Source organism: Delphinapterus leucas, chromosome 1, assembly GCF_059928025.1.
Source record: "Delphinapterus leucas isolate spDelLeu-1000000601 "Yukka" chromosome 1, BTC_Dleu_Yukka2, whole genome shotgun sequence".
Classification (NCBI taxonomy): Eukaryota; Metazoa; Chordata; class Mammalia; order Artiodactyla; family Monodontidae; genus Delphinapterus; species Delphinapterus leucas.
Window position 1 is genome coordinate 178326791 of NC_143129.1, and position 12820 is coordinate 178339610.

At 58.4% G+C, this 12820-nt stretch overlaps 1 pseudogene across 1 annotated transcript; it reads left to right on the forward strand.

Moving 5' to 3' along the window:
• Window positions 1-697: 697 nt before the first annotated feature.
• Window positions 698-12031, forward strand: LOC149750828 (uncharacterized; annotated as a pseudogene). Its single transcript, XR_016393983.1, has 5 exons — window positions 698-769; window positions 1022-1087; window positions 3990-4294; window positions 4874-8558; window positions 8904-12031. The product of XR_016393983.1 is annotated as an uncharacterized LOC149750828 (transcript).
• Window positions 12032-12820: the final 789 nt, after the last annotated feature.

Below are 12820 nucleotides of genomic sequence, written 5' to 3' on the forward strand. Positions count from 1 at the left end.
TTCCTTCAGCAATGGGTCCCAGCTGCACAGCTGGCCCCCCTAATGACACTGGCGTCCAGACCCCACCAGCTGAGGTTCTACCCAACGCCCACCACCCCAGCTCACGAGGCCGCCCTTGGCTTCTTGGACCTGCCCCAAGGGACACCAGTTTCCTCGCCAGCCCCTCTGCTGTCCAGGCCAGAGCTCTGCCTCCCATCCCGTGCCGGTTCCCGCTTCTTTATGCCCCGTTGTCCTGCTCTAGGCATCCTCTGGTCGGAGCATTTGTGCTGGGGCGTCCAGAGGACGAGGCAGGGGGTTTTCTGTTCTGACCCAGTTCCAAACTCACTTTTGTTTTATGTGCAAAGAACAAGGTGCAGGGGACTTAATAGACCATCAACACGCCGCCACGCGTCGCACAGCATTACGAGGAGCTGGGGGCGGACCCCCGGCAGCCCGCTCCAGCACCCACGCTTCCAGCCTCATCCACTCGACCTCTGTGAAACCTTGTTTCCCTCCATCCTGTTCCAGACCCCTTCTGCTGCCCACACTGTGGCCTCACCTCTGGCCTCCCGTCCTCCAGTCTGGCCCTTCCAGCAGCCTCATCTGACCAGCACCCACCCCTGTGCTGGATCCTTCAGTGGCACCACTGTGCTTCCTGGTAGTGCACTGGCTGCTGGGTCTGGCCTCCAGGGCCCTCCCTGTGGTGACCAGCCCGGCCATGAACCAGCTGGGCCCAGAGGGCCTTCTCCTCAAGCTGGCTTCCTGGCCCCGAGGCAGCCCTGTGTCCAGAGTGAGGGACGCAACTGTCCCCTCATGAGTCGCCAGGAGAACTGAGGCCCAAAGACACACTCCACCATTCTCTGAACCCCACCCGGCAGCCCAGCAGAGGCCCGGCCCAGGGCGGAGCCCTCACCCTCTCATCCCCCAAATCCCTGTAAACCGGAGCTGATGAGCAGGCGGGCAGCCTGTGCAAATCACCCCCAGTTGCCGCAGGTGCCCATTTGGCCCTGCTGCCCACCTGTGTGCCCTCTCCTCCCCCTAGCAGCTGCTCTTCTGGGGAGCAATGAACAGACCAGCTGCCCTCCTGCAGGCAGGTTTGGGGCCCAGGGTAAGGCTGCAGCTCAGCCCACATCTCCATTCCCAGGCAGGGAGGTCTCCGCCCTGGTGCCCACCCCTCTTGCCCTGCCCAGGCTGCCCCCAGCAGGTTGTTTTCTGGGGCTGGGCCTGGTCCAGCCTCCGGGGCCTGCAGATCACGTAGCCAAGCTTGTTGCTCCTTTCTGCTGCCCGGGCTGCTGTGCGCAGCGGTTTCCTGCTGGGGAGAGCACGGCGGAGCCTGCCACGCAGGAAGGCGCAGGCCTAGCCAGCTGAGTGCTGTGTGACCTGGGACAGGGCCCACACCCTCTCTGAGCCATGGTTTCCCCCGTGAGAAGTGAGGGGGTGAGACAAGGTCATGCGAGGCCATTCTCCAATGAGGATAACAGCAAACTTTCCTTGAAGACTAAGTGCATGCCAGGTGCAGCATCCCCTAATCCTCACAGCCACCCCGGAAGGTTGGGGCAGAGCGAGGTTAAGTCACTTGGCCACAGTTGAATCTCCCTTTGCAGTCCAGCATCCCAGAGCTTCTTCCCATCTCCCGCTTGGAGATCTGCTTCCCCAACCCCATCTCCACCCTGCAGCCCCCGTGTCTTCGCCCTCCTCCTCTCAGGAGGCGCCCAGCCCACACTGGGGTTAAGAATGAGAGGAAGTGTTGGTCCAAATTAGATCAGAGGGCACTTGGCCCGAGGTGGTCCAGGCCTGCGGGCCCTAGCTAGCCGTGGGGGAGAGGGTTAGGGAGACTGGGAAGAGGAACTGAAAATGGGTGTAAAGTGAGGTAGAAGGGAGAGAGACTGAAAGCTGAAGATGGCCTGCAGCCTGGCCAGGGAGGGAGCCAGGCAGTTTGGGACCGAGAATCCCTTGACAAGTCCCCAGCCAGGGGGTTTCCAAGGCTGGGAGCCTGAAGTCCTGCAGAATTAGCTCCTGCCTCCCTGCCTGTCTTCCCCTCTACCACAGGAGCACCCCCAGCCTGGACAACCTCTTATTCACCTCCAGATTTGAACCAGGCCCTCCGACCCAAAGCCTGGGACCCAGGGCCTGACCGTGAACTAGATCTTCTCAGTGGTGGGGAGAGGGGAAGTGGTTATACTCCCACAGTGATACTGACCCAGGATGGACCCCAGAGCCCCGCTGCCTGACAGTGCCATGGATCAGGGTCTGCACAGGTGTGTTCCTGGGAAAGCAGGGCCCCCACGGAGGGTCTTCCTCAGAGCAGTGCAGAGTTTTCTGGATGAGAATCATGCAGCGGAGACAGCTTTCAGCCAGCACACTGCAGCTTCCCTGGCGGCAGGGGAAGTAGCTACTGTCCCCGCGGCCATGTCTCCCCCTCCTCAAGGTGTGTCCAGAGCCCGGCAACACCCTTGATGCCTGCCTCTTCCCTAGCTCTCCAGGATTAGAAGGCTCTGGACCTTGCTGCTGGCCAGCCATGACTTTCATCCTGCCCCCTGCCAGGGCTGGAAGTGTCACAACGACTCTACTCTGAAGCTCAGGGTCCCCAAAGGGACCAGCCTTAGACAAAGCCCCGGTGACCCATCCTTACCTCCTGCACCCCATCTCCACATCCTGACATAGAGAGCACTGCCTCCTGTGCTCTCCTAGGCAGATGGGATATGGCATCCTGGCCCTTGTCTCTCAGAGCCTCAGTTTCCTCATCTGTACAATGGTCCTGAAAATAACCCCCACTTCCTAGGCTGGTGATAAGGACCGAAAGGACAATGTATAAAAAGCCTTCACCCAGGGGACTTCCCTGTCAATCCAATGGTTAAGACTCTGTGCTTCCAGTACAGGGGGTGCTGGTTCTACCCCTGGTCAGGGAGTTAAGTAAGACCCTACATGGCAGCGCTGCCAAAAAAAAAAAAACCCAAAACCTTCACACAGTGAGATGCAGAATCCTAAGAATTTTTATTATTTTATTTTTTTTATTTTTTTTGTGGTAAGCGGGCCTCTCACTGTTGTGGCCTCTCCCGTCGCAGAGCACAGGCTCCGGACGCGCAGGCTCAGCGGCCATGGCTCACGGGCCTAGCTGCTCCGCGGCATGTGGGATCTTCCCGGACCGGGGCACGAACCCGTGTCCCCTGCATCGGCAGGCGGACTCTCGACCACTGCGCCACCAGGGAAGCCCAGAATTTTTATTTTTTAATTGAATTTATTTGCCATCCCTCTGTGCGTCTTTTCCCACCCCCTCTTCTCCTGCACTTCTGGCTTCCTTATTTCCGTGGTTGCCATGTCCTCGGCCTCCAAGCCTGCTGGAAGAGTCCCCCATCCTCAGACAAACCCCACCCCAGGCCCTTCCCGAAATTGCCTTCTGCCTTTCCCAGCAGGCCCAGCTGGGCCTCCTCCATCTAATCCCCTAGGGCTTGGGGTCATCACAAGATTAGGGAATCAGGACCTGGGTGGCAGGGTTGGGGGGAGGAGGCAGCAGGGCTCTGGAACCTGCATGTTTAACCAGCTTCCCAGGGGATTCTGATCCTCACTGCCTACCTGCTGGAACGGGAACATCTCATCCCTCAGGTGAGTCCTGGGGGCCCTTCCGTCAACTCCACCCTGACCTGGTTACTGCCCCCCCTGCACTGGGAGAAACACTTTCCCAGAGTGTCAGTTTCTCCCCCCACTCACCCCACCCACTTCTTGGGCTGGGCAGGCAGGGCTGCAGAGATCAGCTGGGCTGTGTTTGTTTGGGGGGTTTTCCTCTTTGGCTGCTTTTCTAAACAAAAGGCCCCGGAGTCTGTGGGGCCAGAGCCAGACCCACCTCCTCATGGGACCGAGGGTTACAGTACAAGATGGCAGGAGGCGTTTCCACTCCTCTCAGAGCCAAGCCATCTTAAGGAAGCCTTGAAGCCCTGTGATGCGGGAGATATTACCCCATTTTACAGAGGAGGAGACTGAGGCTCAGAGAGGCCCGAGGGCATGCCTGAGAGCACACAGCTGGGGAGGGGGCTGGGAGGGGTGACTCAGCAGGGAGTTTAGTTTGGGGCTGCACTGGGTGCTTAGCTACTCTTTCCTCCTCCAAACCCCCTCCTCCCCAATTTTGTGCTCCCCCCCCCTCTCCGGCAGTGCCTCTCTCTCCTTTTCCTCTTTCTTCTCCAGGTGGCTCCATCCTCAGCCCTGTCCTTATCCGTGGAGGAGAACCCCTCGTGGCTTTAGCTGCCAATGTCCAAACTGTCCAGTTCAGGTCACAATAGCAACATTTAAGGAACTTGCACGAGTCAGGCCCTGTTCTAAGGTGTTACCCAGGAGTAGCTAATTTAGTCCTTACAACAGCTCTGTGAGGTGGGTGCAATTATTATTCCCATTTTACAGGTAAGGAGCATGAGGTCTAGAGAGGTGAAGTAACTTGTCTATAGGTGACAGAGCCAGGATTCAAGCCCAGGCAGCCCGTATGCCTCACTTCTCTGGCTGTCCAGCTCAGACCTCTGACCTCTGATTTCCCATGAGCCTCCAGCAAGGGGGTCACTATCCCTGCCTGGCCCGGCCATAGTGCCCATCTCAGTATTAAGGCCTGTTTGCTTCAAGTCCCCACCCCAACCCCATCCCTAGATTGGGAGCATCTCGGGTCCCATTCATTCACAGCCGTGTCCCCACATCCAGCACTGCAGGTTAGGCACACAGAGGGGCCTCGATCTGTGTTCCAGGAGGGACAACAATTCCAGCTCAGGAGCTGGCCATAGCTTCCCCACAGTGCCCTCTGCTGGTCAGATCACACACTGCCCTGGGGCCTTGGGATCATCAGCTCGGGCCCCGTCCCCATCACCCTAATAACCCCCTGGGTTTATACAGCTCCTTTCTTCCCCTGAGCTCAAAGGACTTTCCCATCTGTGATCTGCCTAGCCCGGGCCCAGCCCCAGGAGTGTGCGAGGGCCCAGCATTTCTCTCCCCACTTTACAGAGACAAACCAAGGCCTGGAGAGGGATGGGGTGAGCCCCAGCGTGCTGCTGGCAGATCCAGAAAAGAGCTCCTTTCCCTAACCTTCTCCGTTACAGATGAACAAACTGAGGCCCAGAGGGGAACAGACTTGCCCAAATGATTCCTGGGCTAGAACCCTGTTGTCCTAAATACTGTCCAGGGCTTTCCCACAACATCAAGATCTCTGCCTGCAGCTCAGCAAGACTTGGCCAAGTCATTAAACATAACGAGCCTCTGTTGTCCCATTTGTAAAAGGAACAGTACTTCCCGCTCTGCCCGCCTCCCAGGGAATCCCAGGGGACGAGAGATGGAGGACGTGAGAGCGCTCATGACTGACTCTGAGGTCTGGTGATGTGAGAATGAGGGCAGGGGCCCAAACTGCAGATTTCAGCAGGACCCTCACCTCTGCCATAAACACAACCCAGGAGGAGACTCCAGTCTAAGGCTTGACCTTCAGACGGGCCAGCACATTGTATATGCTGTCCACATCCTGCCTCCACTGACCTGATCAGGGTATCAAGGGTGGGAGGTAAGAAGAAATGGTGACCAGTCTAACCCTAAGTCTGAATTCCTGCCTCTGTTATGCCCCTCCTGGCACTTCTCACAATTTGTCAATTTATTATTTATTCCAGTGGCTTATTTATTTATTTATTTATTGGCTGTGTTGGGTCTTCGTTGCTGCATGCGGGCTTTCTCTAGTTGCGGCGAGCGGGGGCTACTCTTCTTTGCGGTGGCTTCTCTTGTGGCGGAGTATAGGCTCTAGGTGCGTGGGCTTCATTAGTTGTGGCTCGCGGGCTCTAGAGCGCAGGCTCAGTAGCGCAGGCTTGTAGGCTTGTGGTGCAAGAGCTTAGTTGCTCCACGGCATGAAGGGTCTTCCCAGACCAGGGCTCAAACCCGTGTCTCCTGCGTTGGCAGGTGGATTCTTAACCACTGCGCCACCCAGGAAGTCCCTCCAGTGGCTTGTTAATGTTTGCCTTCTCTGCAAGACTCTAAGCCAGGTGCTGGCAAACTTTTTCTGCAAAGGGCCAGATAGCAAATATTTTCGGCTTTGAGGGCCATAAGATTTCTGTTGCAAGTACGCAATTCTGCCATTGCAAAGAGCCATCGAAAATAGGTAAACAAATGAGCATGGATATGTTTCAATAAAACTTTATTTACAAAAATAGGCTGAGGGCCAGATTTGGCCCACAGTTATAGTTTGCTGACACCTACTCTAATCTCCAAGACAGCTGGGACTTGTCTGATTACTCTCAATTATATCCCCTTATTTGAGCAGACAGCACATTGCAGGTGCTGATTTGATCAATATTTGATGAATGTAGACAGGAATGAGGAGGGAAACAGGGAAGACCTCTGTGGCTGAGACTTGAGGGATACATGTGACATGGACTAATCGAGGGGAAGCACACAGTCTGTGCAAAGGTCCAGAGGCAGGAATGGAGGCGATGCTGCCAGGTCCCAGGAGCTACCAGGCTCATAAGCGCCCCCAAGGTCAAGACAGAGGAGGAATGCTGGGGTTCTCAGGGCTGCCCCAGCATGGCCACGGCTCGGACACACCTCCTAAGGTTACTGGGAGGATTAAACAGGACAGGACCAGAAAGGGTCTCAGCACTGGCACACGGGAAGGTCTCAGCTGCCATGATTATTCTTGTTGCTATTATTAATCCAAACACCTGAAACTGTGCCCCAAACCCCTACGAATGGCCCCACCGAGGTCAGCAGGGGGTGCACCTGTAATGACCATGAGAATGCCTGTCTCTCAAGGAGCTGGGGGACATCGGTCCTAATGCTGGAGACACCTCACCACCTGTTTACTCACCAGGCTGGAAGCTTCCCGAGGGCAGGGGCTGGTGACTCCCCAGTGCCCAGCACAGTAGCTGTGCCTCCTCCATCAGACTGGGGGCTTATTCTCTGTCCCTCCCCATCTAGTCACTCCAGCTGGAAGCCCCCAGTCTTGAGCCTAGAGCTGAGAGTAGGCACATTCTGAGATCAGCCTGTGGCCTTTTTTCTCAGGTTCCTGAAAGGTCTCAATCCCTGGTTCCCGGGACCCCTAGGCAGGGCCAGGCCTCCAAGAGGTAGCACCTGGCACCTGAAGACTCCAGGTGGAGCAGGCAGTTCTGCTGGCTGTGGGGTTTCAGTCCCAGCTCTGCTACTAACTGGCCTTGGTTCCCTTGGTCTGTCTCCACATCTGTGCCGTGGGGGTTAGGACCAGGTGATGTCTGAGCTCAGGAGTGTTGCTGGCCTAGATGGAGACTCTGTGCGAATGTGGGTGGATGCAACCTTGCAGTACAGAGCGTGGAAAGCAGATGACAACTTTGCGCTAAGGAAAAGGCTCCCCATACTAGGGCAGACCCAGCCCATGCCAGAGCTCAGGGCTTGGTGACCAGAGCACAGGCAGGGTTTCAGTGTCCTCCCCCTCAGCTGGGCACCTGTGTGCAGGGCACATGATGCACAGCCTTGAACCGTGGCTGGGTCTGAGTTGCCAAACATGGCACTTTCTGGGTCAATTGGCCAAGAGAGGAAGGAAAATGGAAGCAGTGAAGAATGATGCTGTCTCAGGCTGCCCCCTGGTGGCCATATGCCACATGACACACATGGCTCAGGAAAAGCATCTCAGGTGAGCCTTACCCAGTGTCTCTACCCTGGTCCTAGCAGGGGGGCCTCCTCCCTGCCTGCAGAGATCCTGAAGTCCAGGAGTCAGAGTACCAGCCTCTGAACCCTGAGAAAGGGATCCTGTCATGAAGCAGCCACTGTAGACCAGGCCTGGGTCAGGCATTTTAGAGATGAACTCAGTGTACCTGTTCACTCACCAGGCTAGAAGCCTCCCCAGGGCCGGGGCTGGTTTCACCCGTGTCACCAGTGCCTATCACAGTGTCTCCTCCAGCAGACTTGGAAGTCCCTGAGGACTCTGTCTCCCCCGCCCCATCAGACTGTGGGCTTACCCTTCTCCCTCTCCCTATCCCACCCAGTCCAGCTTGTTTCCTGGGGGAAGACAGGGAACTCTGACCAGTCACCCCACTCTGGCTAGAAGCCCCCAGGCCCAAGGCTGGAGCTAAGAGTGGACACATTCTGAGGTCAGCCTGTGGCCTTCTGTCTCAGGCTTCCCAGAAAGGCCCCAAGCCCTGGTCCTTTGGGCCCCTCAGACCAGGCTGGGCCTCTAGAGAAACAGGGAACTGTATTGGGACCCTCATCTGGGCCTCAGCAACCCCCCATCCCAAAAATAACTGGAAGGAAGGTTGGTTTGCAGATGAAGAAACAGAGGTTGGGGCTTCCCAGTGCTCTCTGGATAAAGACCAGATCCCAGCGTGAGGCCCTGCAGCAGCCCACTCCTGCCACCCCCGCCCCCGTCTCATCCTCTGTGCTCCAGCCACCCTGGCCCTCTCTCCTTCCTGGGAATCGAACACTTCCTCCCTCCTCCACACCATTGCCTGTGCTGTTCTCTCTGCCAAGCCAGGTCCTACTCGTCTTTCAGCTGTGGACTCAGTCACTGTCACCTCCCCTGGATGCTCCCTCCACCTGCGAGACCAGATCAAGTCCTTCTCTTCTACCCTCTCAAGAGCTCTTCCCTAGAACTTTCCGGAGCTGTGAGTCTCAATTTGCCTGGGTCATTATTGGGTTAATGCCAACCTCCCCAACCAGTCTGTTCTCCCTCCCCCAGTGAACGGGGACCTGTCTCAATCATGCCGAAATTTCAGCACCACTCAGAGCGGGGCATATAGTAGGTGCTCAATAAGTATTTGCTGGGTGAATGAGAGGTTGAATCAGTCCTGGCTGCAACCACTTTCAAGATGTGTGACCTTGGACAAGTCTCACTTTCTTGCCTTCAGTTAACAAATATTTATTGAGCATCTACTATGTATTATTCTGGGCACAGGAGTTAAACCTAGATCTGTCTGGTTTCTAATTCTGTTCTCTTTCTGCTTATCCAGCTCTGCCTGCCTTTCCTGAGAAAACAAATATTGAGGAGATGTTTGAGGCTGGGAGGTGGGCAACTCCAGTCTGAAGTCTCGTCCTCTCCCACTGGACCCCCGGATGTTATAGATGCCAGTCCCCCATGGGCTCCTCAGCATCCCTGCCTCCAAGTCTTTGTGTACACAGAGCCCTCCTCCCTCTCCATCTGCCAGCATCCCACTTAACCTTCAAAATTCCATTGCAGGGTCACTGTCGCCTTGAAACCATCCTCGTGACCCTTGGCAGAAGCACCCCTCCTCTTACCACACTTGGCTGGCATGGGGATGCACTGCTGTCCACCCTGACCCGAGTTACTTATGCACGTGGCTCCCCATGCACCGCACCGTCCCCCCTCCCAGGGCTGCCTGGGCAAGGACTGAGTCTGATTCGTCACTCTAAAGGCTCCCGTTGGTTAATCTCCCTCCGATCAAACTCTGCAGCAACTGCTCTCCACACTCCAGCGCCCAGCCCGGGGCCAGGCACTCAGGACTAGTGGATGTCCATTGTTGAATAGGAGTAAGTGGGGCAGGCCACAGGAGAGGGGGCTCTGGCTGGGTCCCCCAAATCATGATGTGAGATTCACAGTGTGAAGGGCATGGCCTGGGTACTCTCCCCTGGTCCCCTCACCCACCAGGAGTCCCCCTCTTCCCTCATCCCCTGGATGGCTGGTGAGAGTGTAGTGGAAGGTCGCTGGGCAGATGGGCTGTGGGCTGAGCTGGGAAAGGACGGCCTGCCCCAGGGAAGGATAACCACACATCTTAGAGCTGTCTGGGAATCGTCCACTTCAGCAGAATTCCAAGGACTGGGAAGGTGAATGTGGGTGTGCAAGGGGAGCTGCCCACCCCACATGGCCCAGTCTCAGGCTGGTGCCAGGGCTGGGCTGACAGGCAGGAGGCCTGGGTTCTAGTTTTCACTCTGCCGCCAGTTTACTGTGTGACCTTGGACAAGCCCCTGCCCCTCTCTGAGCGCCCATCTGTACAATGAAAGGATTGAGTCAGGGTGGAACTGACCAGCACGAATGCTAGAGGCTAAGATAGCCAGACCCCCACCCCAGACATGTCTCTGAGTTGGTGAGCAAGGGACCCTTGGGAGGGGCCACGGCCCAGACTCATCCACCTGTCTCTGTCTTGGGCTGAAGGGGGCACAGTGGGCTCCCCAGGCATTCTCTCCCCTGTAAGCTGCACATCTTCTCTGCCTGGGTCCCCCTCCCCGTCCCCTCTGTCCCCAGAGCTGCCAGGCTGCCAGCTGGGAGCATCTGCAGCTGTGACCGAGCGTCCTGCGTCATGGTGAGTCAGAGCCCTCCCTCCAAGCCAGATCCAGCCACTCCATGACAGGAAGAAGAGAAAGGACACCTCTGCCGCCCCAACCCTGGGCCACGTAGCACAGGACCCCAGAGCCTGGCTGCAGGCAGGCCAGCCTTTCCTTCTCCACACAAGGGCTGGCACTGAGCAAGGCATTCGTCTCTTCAGAGCTAGCCTCCCCCAAACCAGGCTTGGGGGGTGGGGGAGGCTCATCTGATGGGGACAGAGCAGGGAGGGCTCTGAGCACCCATGCCTGAGTACAGCACTGGACTCTAGGACCGGCGTCTGATTCACACCAGCACATCCACTGAATGGAGTTTCTTCAGGATTCCCGTGGGGGTAGGGACACTTGGTGAAGTACTAGTGCATCACACCTGTGTTCACCATCACCGTTAATTATTTTTAGCCCTAAGAACCTACTATGTGTCAGTCATTTTGCACAATTATCTCATTGATTCTTTTTTTTTTTTTTTCTTGCGGTACGTGGGCCTCTCACTGTTGTGGTCTCTCCCGTTGCGGAGCACAGGCTCCAGACACGCAGGCTCAGCGGCCATGGCTCACGGGCCCAGCTGCTCCGCGGCATGTGGGATCTTCCCGGATCGGGGCACGAACCCGTGTCCCCTGCATCGGCAGGCGGATTCTCAACCACTGCGCCACCAGGGAAGCCCCCATCTCATTGATTCTTATAGCAATCCCATGAGGTAAAATTTTTACCCCCAGTTAACAAAGAAAATATCTGAGGGTCAGAGAAGTGAAGCAACTTGCCCAAGGTCACACAGCTTGTGTGAGCTGAAGCCACATTCACACCAGTTCTGCTGACACCCGTGGCCAGGGTCACTCCCCATCAGGACTTTACTCTGAAGAGGGCACCAGGCCTGGGGAAAGAGAAAAACGGCAGCACCCGCCCCACTGCTCACCCCACCGCCACCCAGCAGTCCCACAGGACCCAGATCCTGCCCTACTAGAGGCCTCCGGCTCCACCCGCACCCTTACCTCAAACCTCGTTCATCCTTCAGAGTCCTGCTGGGCCATCACCAGGTTTTCGAAGAGAACCAGTGAACCTGGCTTCTTCCCTTGTAAAAGGGAAACAGTGACACCTGCCCTGCCTGGTGCGCAGGTAGCCGTAAAGATGGAGTGAGACAGAAGGATGTGAAAGTGAGCGCTCAGATGCTGAAGAGCAGCGTGCAGGGGAAGGTTTGCTGTGGAGCTGGGGGGTGGGGCGGGGCGTCTGTGTGTAAATATGAGTGTGTGTGGCTGTTAGTGTGTGGATGTGCACGTGCAAGTGCGAACACACATGTGTTCGTGAGTTGGTACGTGAGAGGGTGTGAGTGATCAGAGAGGCCACTGTGGCCCCATCGGACGGCAGGCGCAGGGCTGAGGCAGCCCAGGCCTCTCACCCGCCTGACCCCGTGGAGTGAAGTCTGACTCTCATCCGTCAGTGAGGACACTGGTACACCATCCCCACCCTCTGTATCCCCAGCCTGGGCCGCCGTCACCCCAGTGACAAGCTGATGGTCAAAAGTCGATGTCCCTCACAGCTAAGGGACCTCAGGCGAGGCATCCGACCTCCGTGAGCCTGTTTCTTCCCCTGCAAACTGGGTACAATGGAATTGTTGTTACTGCGCTCGGCCAGGTTGTGCCCCAAATGCCGGAATCTCCCCGCCCCCACCGCCCTCTTCCCTGACCTTCAGCCCCTGTCGCCTAGTGGCGCGGGAGGCGGGAGGGCCAGAAGATCCCCCTCTGGCTCCTCTTCCCCTCCCCCCGCCCCCCCGCCGGGCTCCTGCTTTACCCCGCCGCCACCCCCCGGCCGGGCTGCTGCAACAGGTCTGCGGGCTGCGGGCGCGCTGGGGGCGGAGCGGCCTCGCGGGCTCCGCGCTCGGGGCTCGGGGCTCCGGACAAGCGCTCCCCGGGGCCGCCCCGCCCGCCGTGCTGCCAGCGTCTGGCAGGGGCGGGCGCGGCTCGCGAGGCGGCGGCGCGAGGCGAGCCGGGCGCTGCGGCGTTGGCGGCGTTGGCGGGGACGACCCGGCGGGAGCGGCGGCTGAGGCGAGAGGAGCCCCGGCCCCTTCTCCGCTCGTCCGCGCTTCCGCTGCGCCAGCGCCGCGCGTGAGCCCCGAGCCCGAGGAGACATGAGCGCCCGGCGGCCCGGCGCACCCAAGGCGCAGCGGCCCGGCCCCGCGGCCCCGTGATGGGCTCCTGCGTGTCGCGAGGTGAGGGGGCCGCGGACCGTAAGGGAAGGAGATCGGGCGCCCGGGGCCCGGCGCCGGGGACGCGCGCACGTCCCCTCGGCCGCTCCAAAGAACCTCGGTGGGGGTAGGGGGGACGACCCGCCCTTCCCGGCCGGCCGCACCCCAACCCCGCCGAGCCCCAGGGGACACGGTGCCCCGAGGGGGACAGGGCGTTGTGGGGGGGGGTAGCAGCGCGGAGAGAGAGCGTGGGGAGGTCACCGCATCCCCAGCCCCGCTTAGACCCGCACCGCACCAGGCGGCAGAAGCAGGGTCGCTTCCTTTCCAGCAGCCAGCCACACACCCCCTGCCGTGTGCCTCGGAAGGGACGGAGGCTTCTACTTGCTCCTGGCTTCTCTGGGGTCACTGCGG